This window comes from Phyllobates terribilis, unplaced genomic scaffold, assembly GCF_046119375.1.
Source record: "Phyllobates terribilis strain yellow unplaced genomic scaffold, ASM4611937v1 Scaffold_7__3_contigs__length_470593459, whole genome shotgun sequence".
Classification (NCBI taxonomy): domain Eukaryota; kingdom Metazoa; phylum Chordata; class Amphibia; order Anura; family Dendrobatidae; genus Phyllobates; species Phyllobates terribilis.
The window spans coordinates 25589069-25598473 of NW_027362767.1; positions in this window are offsets into that span (position 1 = coordinate 25589069).

Genomic DNA, 9405 nt, shown 5'->3' on the forward strand with positions numbered 1-9405 from the left:
GATTGGAGAGGGGAAATTTTGGTAAGAGGGAGACCGATCATAAGAGAGTTGCAGTAGTCCAGACGAGAGTGAATAAGAGTGACAGTAAGAGTTTTAGCAGTTTCCAAAGTGAGAAAAGATCGGATTCTGGAGTTGTTTTTAAGATGCAGGTGACAAGAGCGAGTGAGTGATCGGATATAGGGAGTAAAGGAAAGGTTAGTGTCAAATATGACCCCAAAGCAGCGGGTGTGCAGCTTGGGAGTTATGGTTGACCCCTCCAAGGTAATTTCGATGTTAGTTAGAGTTAGGTTAGTAGAGGGGGGAAACACAAGAAGTTCAGTTTTGGAGAGATTCAGTTTAAGATAGAGGGAGGGCATGATGCTAGATACAGCAGACCAACAATCCTTGGTATTTTGTATTAGGGTAGGGGTGATGTCAGGGGAAGAAGTGTATAATTGGGTGTCATCAGCATAGAGATGATACTGGAACCCAAATCTGCTGATTGTTTGTCCAATAGGGGCAGTGTATAGAGAGAAGAGGAGGGGGCCTGGGACTGAGCCCTGCGGAACCCCGATAGTAAGGGGATGAGGAGGGGAAGAGGAGCTGGCAAAAGATACAGTGAAGGAGCAGTCAGAGAGGTAGGAGGAGAAACCGGAGAGAACGGTTTCCTTGAGGCCTATAGAGCGGAGCATAGTGAGGAGGAGCTGGTGATCCACAGTGTCAAATGCTTCAGAGAGATCCAGGAGAATCAGCAGGGAGCAGTGACCTTTGGATTTGGCTGTTAGTAGATCATTAGAGACTTTAGTGAGGGCAGTTTCAGTGGACTTTAAGGAGCGGAAACCAGATTGTAGAGGGTCGAGGAGAGAGTTATCTCAGAGATAGCTGATTAGATGGGAGTGGACCAAGTGTTCCAGGAGTTAAGAGATGAAAGGAAGATTAGAGACAGGTCTGTAGTTAGCAGAGCATTTCTGGTCCAGGGATGGCTTTTTAAGTAAAGGGGTTATGATGGCATGTTTAAATGAGGAGGGAAAGATACCTGAAGAAAGAGAGAGGTTAAATATTAGTGAGGTGAGTGGTGACCACTGGTGAGAGGGACTGCAGGAGATTGTAATCATATGTGTTACAAGCACACCACCTAAGTTCAGATAGGGGCGAGACCGGTTATATTAATTCATTGGAATTCTGGGGGAACCATTATTCTGGGTGACCATTGGCTGCAGCTTCTCTCTGGCACGGGGCAGATTCAATTGCTGACCACAAACATTTGACAAGAGTCTTCATAAAGGGTAGAACAGTAACATTCAATGAGTCATGGCCAGTGCAATGTAAAGGTCTCATTGATAAACAGGCTCCAGTAATATCGGTACGGTCTTCTTTGCAGCACAACAGCACACAGTTTATTATCAGTTAGCACAGCATAGCACACTTTTAATGGATTCACAACCACAGGTTATTCCTTCACAAGGACTCAATTGTACACAGCATTCTTTATCCTGCATGGAGATGGAGGGGGGAAGGATTTGATGACAAAGATGATCTCTGTGACACAATTCCCAGCAATTCTTATCTTCCTGCCCAATGATAGACTTCCTGAACTAACAGTGCAGGATATCTAACCTGTGTTGAGCTTCACCCTGGACTTGAATCCTGATCTCTTTCCTGCACTTTTGTGAGATACCGATCAGAAACACCACTTCTCACTTTGGCTGCAGCCAGAATAGTACTCAAGTTCCCCACAACCCTCCTGAGGCTCTGCTAACCACTCCCTGTCTCTTGTGACTGTGTTGACCCCTCTTGTTGCTGGATGCTTTTGAAGCAACAGCACTAATTCTGCATGCCACATATGATTATCAGGTGATATGGATTCCTTCATCATAAATGGCAGTGTAGGACTCCTCGTATACTGGTAATCTGTATTGCACTCACAGATATTGTAATCATATGTGTTAGAAGCACGTCACCTAAGTTCAGATAGGGGCGAGATCGGCTACATGAATTTGTTGAAATCCTGGAGGAACCATTACTCCAGGCAACCATAGGCTGCAGCTTCTCTCAGGCACAGGACAGATTCATTTGCTGACTAGACACCTTTGACAAGAGTCCTCATAAACGGTAGAACAGTAACATTTAGTGAGGCACGGCCAGTGCAATGTACATGTCTCTTTAAGCAACAGGCTATAGTAATAACAGTACATTATCTTTTTTGCAGCACAACAGTACACAGTCTATTATTCGGTAGCACAGAACAGCACAGTTTTAATGCATACACAACCACAGGCTTTTCCTTCACAAGGACTCAATTGTACAGAGCATTCTTTATCATGCATGGAGATGGAGGGGGTGGATTTATGTGGAAAATGATCTCTGTGACACAATTTCTTTCATTCCTTATCTTTCTGCCCAATGATAGACTTCCTGAACTAACAATGCAGAGTATCTGACCAGCTGTGTTGAGCTTCACCCTGGACTTGAATCCTGTTCTCTTTCCTTCACTATTGTGAGATACAGTGAACACACAACTTCTCCCTTTGGCTGCAGCCAGAATAGTACACAAGTTCCCCACAATCCCCAAGGGGCTCTGCTAATCACTCCCTGTCTCTTGTGACTATGTTAACCCCTCTAGTTGCTGGATGCTTTTGAAACAACAGAACAACTTCTGCATGCCAGATATGATTATCAGGTGATATGGAATCCTTTATCATAAATGGCAGTGTAGGACTCCTCGTATACTGGTCTTCTGTATTGCACTCACAGATATTGTAATCATATGTGTTACACACAAGATGCCTAAGTTCAGATAGTGGCAAGAATGGTTACATGAATTTGTTGGAATCCTTGGGGCACCCTTATTCTGGGCAACCATAGGCTGCAGCTTCTCTCAGGCACAGGACAGATTCAATTGATGACCAGACACATTTGACAAGAGTCCTCATAAACGGTAGAACAGTAACATTTAATGATGCTCGGCAAGTGCAATGTAAATGTCTCTTTGAGCAACCGGTTCCAGTAATAACAGTACAGTCTCCTTAGCAGCACTGCAGTACACAGTCTGTTATCCGGTAGCACAGTACAGCACAGTTTTAATGGATACACAACCACAGGTTTTTTCCTTCACAAGGACTCAATTGTACACAGCATTCTTTATCCTGCATGGAGATGGAGGGGGGAAGGATTTGATGACAAAGATGATCTCTGTGACATAATTTCTTCCAGTCCTTATCTTCCTGCCCCATGATAGACTTCCTGAACTAACAGTGCAGGATATCTAACCTGTGTTGAGCTTCACCCTGGACTTGAATCCTGTTCTCTTTCCTGCACTTTTGTGAGATACAGATCAGATACACCACTTCTCACTTTGTCTGCAGCCACAATAGTACACAAATTCCCCACAATTTCCCTGGGGCTCTGCTAACCACACCCTGTCTCTTGTGACTGTGTTAACTCCTCTTGTTGCTGGTTGCTTTTGAAGCAACAGCACTACTTCTGCATGCCACATATGATTATCAGGTGATATTGAATCCTTCATCATGAATTGCAGTGAAGGACTCCTCGTATACTGTTCCTCTGTATTGCACTCACAGATATTGTAATCATGTGTTACACGCAAGCCTCCTAAGTTCAGATAGGTGCAAGATCGGCTACATGAATTTGTTGGAATCCTGGGGGAACCGTTATTCCAGGCAACCATAGGCTGCAGCTTCTCTCAGGCACAGGACAGATTCATTTGCTGACTAGACAACTTTGACAAGAGTCCTCATAAACGGTAGAACAGTAACATTTAGTGAGGCACGGCCAGTGCAATGTACATGTCTCTTTGAGCAACAGGCTAGAGTAATAACAGTACATTATCCTTTGCAGCACAGTAGTGCACAGTCTATTATTCGGAAGCACAGTACAGCACAGTTTTAATGCATACACAACCACAGGTTTTTCCTTCACAAGGACTCAATTGTACACAGCATTCTTTATCCTGCATGGAGATGGAGGGGGGGTTTATAAGGAAAATTATCTCTATGACACAATTCCTTCCAGTCATTATCTTCCTGCCCAATGATAGTCTTCCTGAACTAACAGTGCAGGGTATCTGACCTGTTTTGAGCTTCACCCTGGACATGAATCCTGTTCTCTTTCCTTCACTTTTGTGAGATATAGATCACACACACAACTTCTCCCTTTGGCTGCAGCCAGAATAGTAAACAATTTCCCCACAATCCCCCTGGGTCTCTGCTAACCACTCCCTGTCTCTTGTGACTGTGTTAACCCCTCTAGTTGCTGGATGCTTTTTAAGCAACAGCACTACTTCGGCATGCCACATATGATTATCAGGTGATATGGATTCCTTCATCATAAATGGCAGTGTAGGACTCCTCTCATACTGGTCCTCTGTATTGCACTCCCAGATATTGTAATAATAATAATAATATTTTTTATTTAGATAGCGCCAACATATTCCGCAGCACTTTACAATTAAGCGGGGACATGTACAAACAATAAATTCAATACAAGGTGAGACAGTATAACAGTTACATCAGGAGTGAGGTCCCTGCTCGCAAGTTTACATTCTACAAGGAAATGGGGGGACACAATAGGTGGAAAGTGCTTGTTATTTCAGGTCAGGCAAATATAATAAGTCGGGATTATCATATAAAGCTGTATGATCCAGTCATCAGCCTGTATGTTCAAGTGCAATACTCAATTACCGAGTGCAGTTATCATGTGCATGGAGGGTGTAGAAAGAGATGAACAGTAGGGGGCAGATTCTGAATAGTATTTAGGAGGAAACAGGGGAAAGTTAGTTTACTGGGTCTTTGAGATGGTAGGCTTGTTTAAAGAGACGGGTTTTTAAAGCGTGCTTGAAGACATCGGGGCTAGGCATTAATCAGATGGTCTGGGGTAGAGCATTCCAGAGAACTGGCGCAGCACGAGAGAAGTCTTGGAGACGGAAGTGCGAGGTTCGGATTATGGGGGATGTTAGTCTTAGGTCATTTGTGGAACGGAGGGCAGGTGTAGGACGATAGACTGGGATGAGAGAGGAGATATAAGGTGGTGCAGAACTGTGGAGAGCTTTGTGGGTGAGAGCAATGAGTTTATATTGGACCCTGTAGAGAATGGGTAATGAGTGTAATGACTGGCACAAGCTGGAGGCATCGGTGAAGCGGCTGGACAGAAATACGACCCTGGCTGCCACATTCAGGACAGATTGGAGAGGGGAAATTTCGGTAAGAGGGAGACCGATCATAAGAGAGTTGCAGTAGTCCAGACGAGAGTGAATAAGAGTGACAGTAAGAGTCTTAGCAGTTTCCAAAGTGAGAAAAGATCGGATTCTGGAGTTGTTTTTAAGATGCAGGTGACAAGAGCGAGTGAGTGATCGGATATAGGGAGTAAAGGAAAGGTTAGTGTCGAATATGACCCCAAGGCAGCGGGTGTGCTGCTTGGGAGTTATGGTTGACCCCTCCAAGGTAATTTCGATGTTAGGTAGAGTTAGGTTAGTAGGGGGGGAAACACAAGAAGTTCAATTTTGGAGAGATTCAGTTTAAGATAGAGGGAGGGCATGATGCTAGATACAGCATACAAACAATCCTTGGTATTTTGTATTAGGGTAGGGGTGATGTCAGGGGAAGAAGTGTATAATTGGGTGTCGTCAGCATAGAGATGATACTGGAACCCAAATCTGCTGATTGTTTGTCCAATAGGGGCAGTGTATAGAGAGAAGAGGAGGGGGCCTAGGACTGAGCCCTGCGGAACCCCGATAGTAAGGTGATGAGGAGGGGAAGAGGAGCTGTCAAAAGATACAGTGAAGGAGCGGTCAGAGAGGTAGGAGGAGAACCAGGAGAGAATGGTTTCCTTGAGGCCTATAGAGCGGAGCATAGTGAGGAGGAGCTGGTGATCCACAGTGTCAAATGCTGCAGAGAGATCCAGGAGAATCAGCAGGGAGCAGTGACCTTTGGATTTAGCTGTTAGTACATCATTAGAGACTTTAGTGAGGGCAGTTTCAGTGGACTTTAAGGAGCGGAAACCAGATTGTAGAGGGTCGAGGAGAGAGTTATCTGAGAGATAGCGGATTAGATGGGAGTGGACCAAGTGTTCCAGGAGTTAAGAGATGAAAGGAAGATTAGAGACAGGTCTGTAGTTAGCAGAGCATTTCTGGTCCAGGGATGGCTTTTTAAGTAAATGGGTTATGATGGCATGCTTAAATGAGGAGGGAAAGATACCTGAAGAAAGAGAGAGGTTAAATATTAGTGAGGTGAGTGGTGACCACTGGTGAGAGGGACTGCAGGAGATTGTAATCATATGTGTTACAAGCACACCACCTAAGTTCAGATAGGGGCGAGACCAGTTATATTAATTCATTGGAATTCTGGGGGAACCATTATTCTGGGTGACCATTGGCTGCAGCTTCTCTCTGGCACAGGGCAGATTCAATTGCTGACCACAAACATTTGACAAGAGTCTTCATAAAGGGAAGAACAGTAACATTCAATGAGTCATGGCCAGTGCAATGTAAAGGTCTCATTGACAAACAGGCTCCAGTAATATCGGTACGGTCTCCTTTGCAGCACAACAGCACACAGTTTATTATCAGTTAGCACAGTATAGCACACTTTTAATGGATTCACAACCACAGGTTATTCCTTCACAAGGACTCAATTGTACACAGCATTCTTTATCCAGCATGGAGATGGAGGGGTGAAGGATTTGATGACAAAGATGACCTCTGTGACACAATTCCCAGCAGTTCTTATCTTCCTGCCCAATGATAGACTTCCTGAACTAACAGTGCAGGATATCTAACCTGTGTTGAGCTTCACCCTGGACTTGAATCCTGTTCTCTTTCCTGCACTTTTGTGAGATACCGATCAGAAACACCACTTCTCACTTTGGCTGCAGCCAGAATAGTACACAAGTTCCCCACAACCCTCCTGAGGCTCTGCTAACCACTCCCTGTCTCTTGTGACTGTGTTAACACCTCTTGTTGCTGGATGCTTTTGAAGCAACAGCACTAATTCTGCATGCCACATATGATTATCAGGTGATATGGATTCCTTCATCATAAATGGCAGTGTAGGACTCCTCGTATACTGGTCCTCTGTATTGCACTTACAGATATTGTAATCATATGTGTTAGAAGCACGCCACCTAAGTTCAGATAGGGGCGATATCGGCTACATGAATTTGTTGAAATCCTGGGGGAACAATTACTCCAGGCAACCATAGGCTGCAGCTTCTCTCAGGCACAGGACAGATTCATTTGCTGACTAGACACCTTTGACAAGAGTCCTCATAAACGGTAGAACAGTAACATTTAGTGAGGCATGGCCAGTGCAATGTACATGTCTCTTTGAGCTACAGGCTATAGTAGTAACAGTACATTCTCTTTTGCAGCACAACAGTACACAGTCTATTATTCGGTAGCACAGTACAGCACAGTTTTAATGCATACACAACCACAGGCTTTTCCTTCACAAGGACTCAATTGTACAGAGCAATCTTTATCATGCATGGAGATGGAGGGGGTGGATTTATGTGGAAAATGATCTCTGTGACACAATTTCTTTCAGTCCTTATCTTTCTGCCCAATGATAGACTTCCTGAACTAACAATGCAGAGTATCTGACCAGCTGTGTTGAGCTTCACCATGGACATGAATCCTGTTCTCTTTCCTTCACTTTTGTGAGATACAGTGAACACACAACTTCTCCCTTTGGCTGCAGCCAGAATAGTACACAAGTTCCCCACAATCCCCAAGGGGCTCTGCTAACCACTCCCTGTCTCTTGTGACTATGTTAACCCCTCTAGTTGCTGGATGCTTTTGAAGCAACAGAACTACTTCTGCATGCCAGATATGATTATCAGGTGATATGGATTCCTTCATCATAAATGGCAGTGTAGGACTCCTCGTATACTGGTCCTCTGTATTGCACTCACAGATATTGTAATCATATGTGTTACACGCAAGACGACTAAGTTCAGATAGTGGCAAGAATGGTTACATGAATTTGTTGGAATCCTTGGGGCACCGTTATTCTGGGCAACCATAGGCAGCAGCTTCTCTCAGGCACATTACAGATACAATTGATGACCAGACACATTTGACAAGAGTCCTCATAAACGGTAGAACAGTAACATTTAATGAGGCTCGGCAAGTGCAATGTAAATGTCTCTTTGAGCAACCGGTTCCAGTAATAACAGTACAGTCTCCTTAGCAGCACAGCAGTACACAGTCTATTATCCGGTAGCACAGTACAGCACAGTTTTAACCGATACACAACCAAAGGTTTATTCCTTCACAAGGACTCAATTGTACACAGCATTCTTTATCCTGCATGGAGATGGAGGGGGGAAGGATTTGATGATAAAGATGATCTCTGTGACATAATTTCTTCCAGTCCTTATCTTCCTGCCCAATGATAGACTTCCTGAACTAACAGTGCAGGATATCTAACCTGTGTTGTGCTTCACCCTGGACTTGAATCCTGTTCTCTTTCCTCCACTTTTGTGAGATACAGATCAGATACACCACTTCTCACTTTGGCTGCAGCCAGAATAGTACACAAATTTCCCACAATTCCCCTGGGGCTCTGCTAACCACACCCTGTCTCTTGTGACTGTGTTAACTCCTCTTGTTGCTGGATGCTTTTGAAGCAACAGCACTATTCTGCATGCCACATATGATTATCAGGTGATATTGATTCCTTCATCATGAATTGCAGTGAAGGACTCCTCGTATACTGTTCCTCTGTATTGCACTCACAGATATTGTAATCATGTGTTACACGCAAGCCTCCTAAGTTCAGATAGGTGCAAGATCGGCTACATGAATTTGTTGGAATCCTGGGGGAACCGTTATTCCAGGCAACCATAGGCTGCAGCTTCTCTCAGGCACAGGACAGATTCATTTGCTGACTAGACAACTTTGACAAGAGTCCTCATAAACGGTAGAACAGTAACATTTAGTGAGGCACGGCCAGTGTAATGTACATGTCTCTTTGAGCAACAGGCTAGAGTAATAACAGTACATTATCCTTTGCAGCACAGTAGTACACAGTCTATTATTCGGAAGCACAGTACAGCACAGTTTTAATGCATACACAACCACAGGTTTTTCCTTCACAAGGACTCAATTGTACACAGCATTCTTTATCCTGCATGGAGATGGAGGGGGGATTTATAAGGAAAATTATCTCTATGACACAATTCCTTCCAGTCCTTATCTTCCTGCCCAATGATAGTCTTCCTGAACTAACAGTGCAGGGTATCTGACCTGTTTTGAGCTTCACTCTGGACATGAATCCTGTTCTCTTTCCTTCACTTTTGTGAGATATAGATCACACACACAACTTCTCCCTTTGGCTGCAGCCAGAATAGTAAACAATTTCCCCACAATCCCCCTGGGGCTCTGCTAACCACTCCCTGTCTCTTGTGACT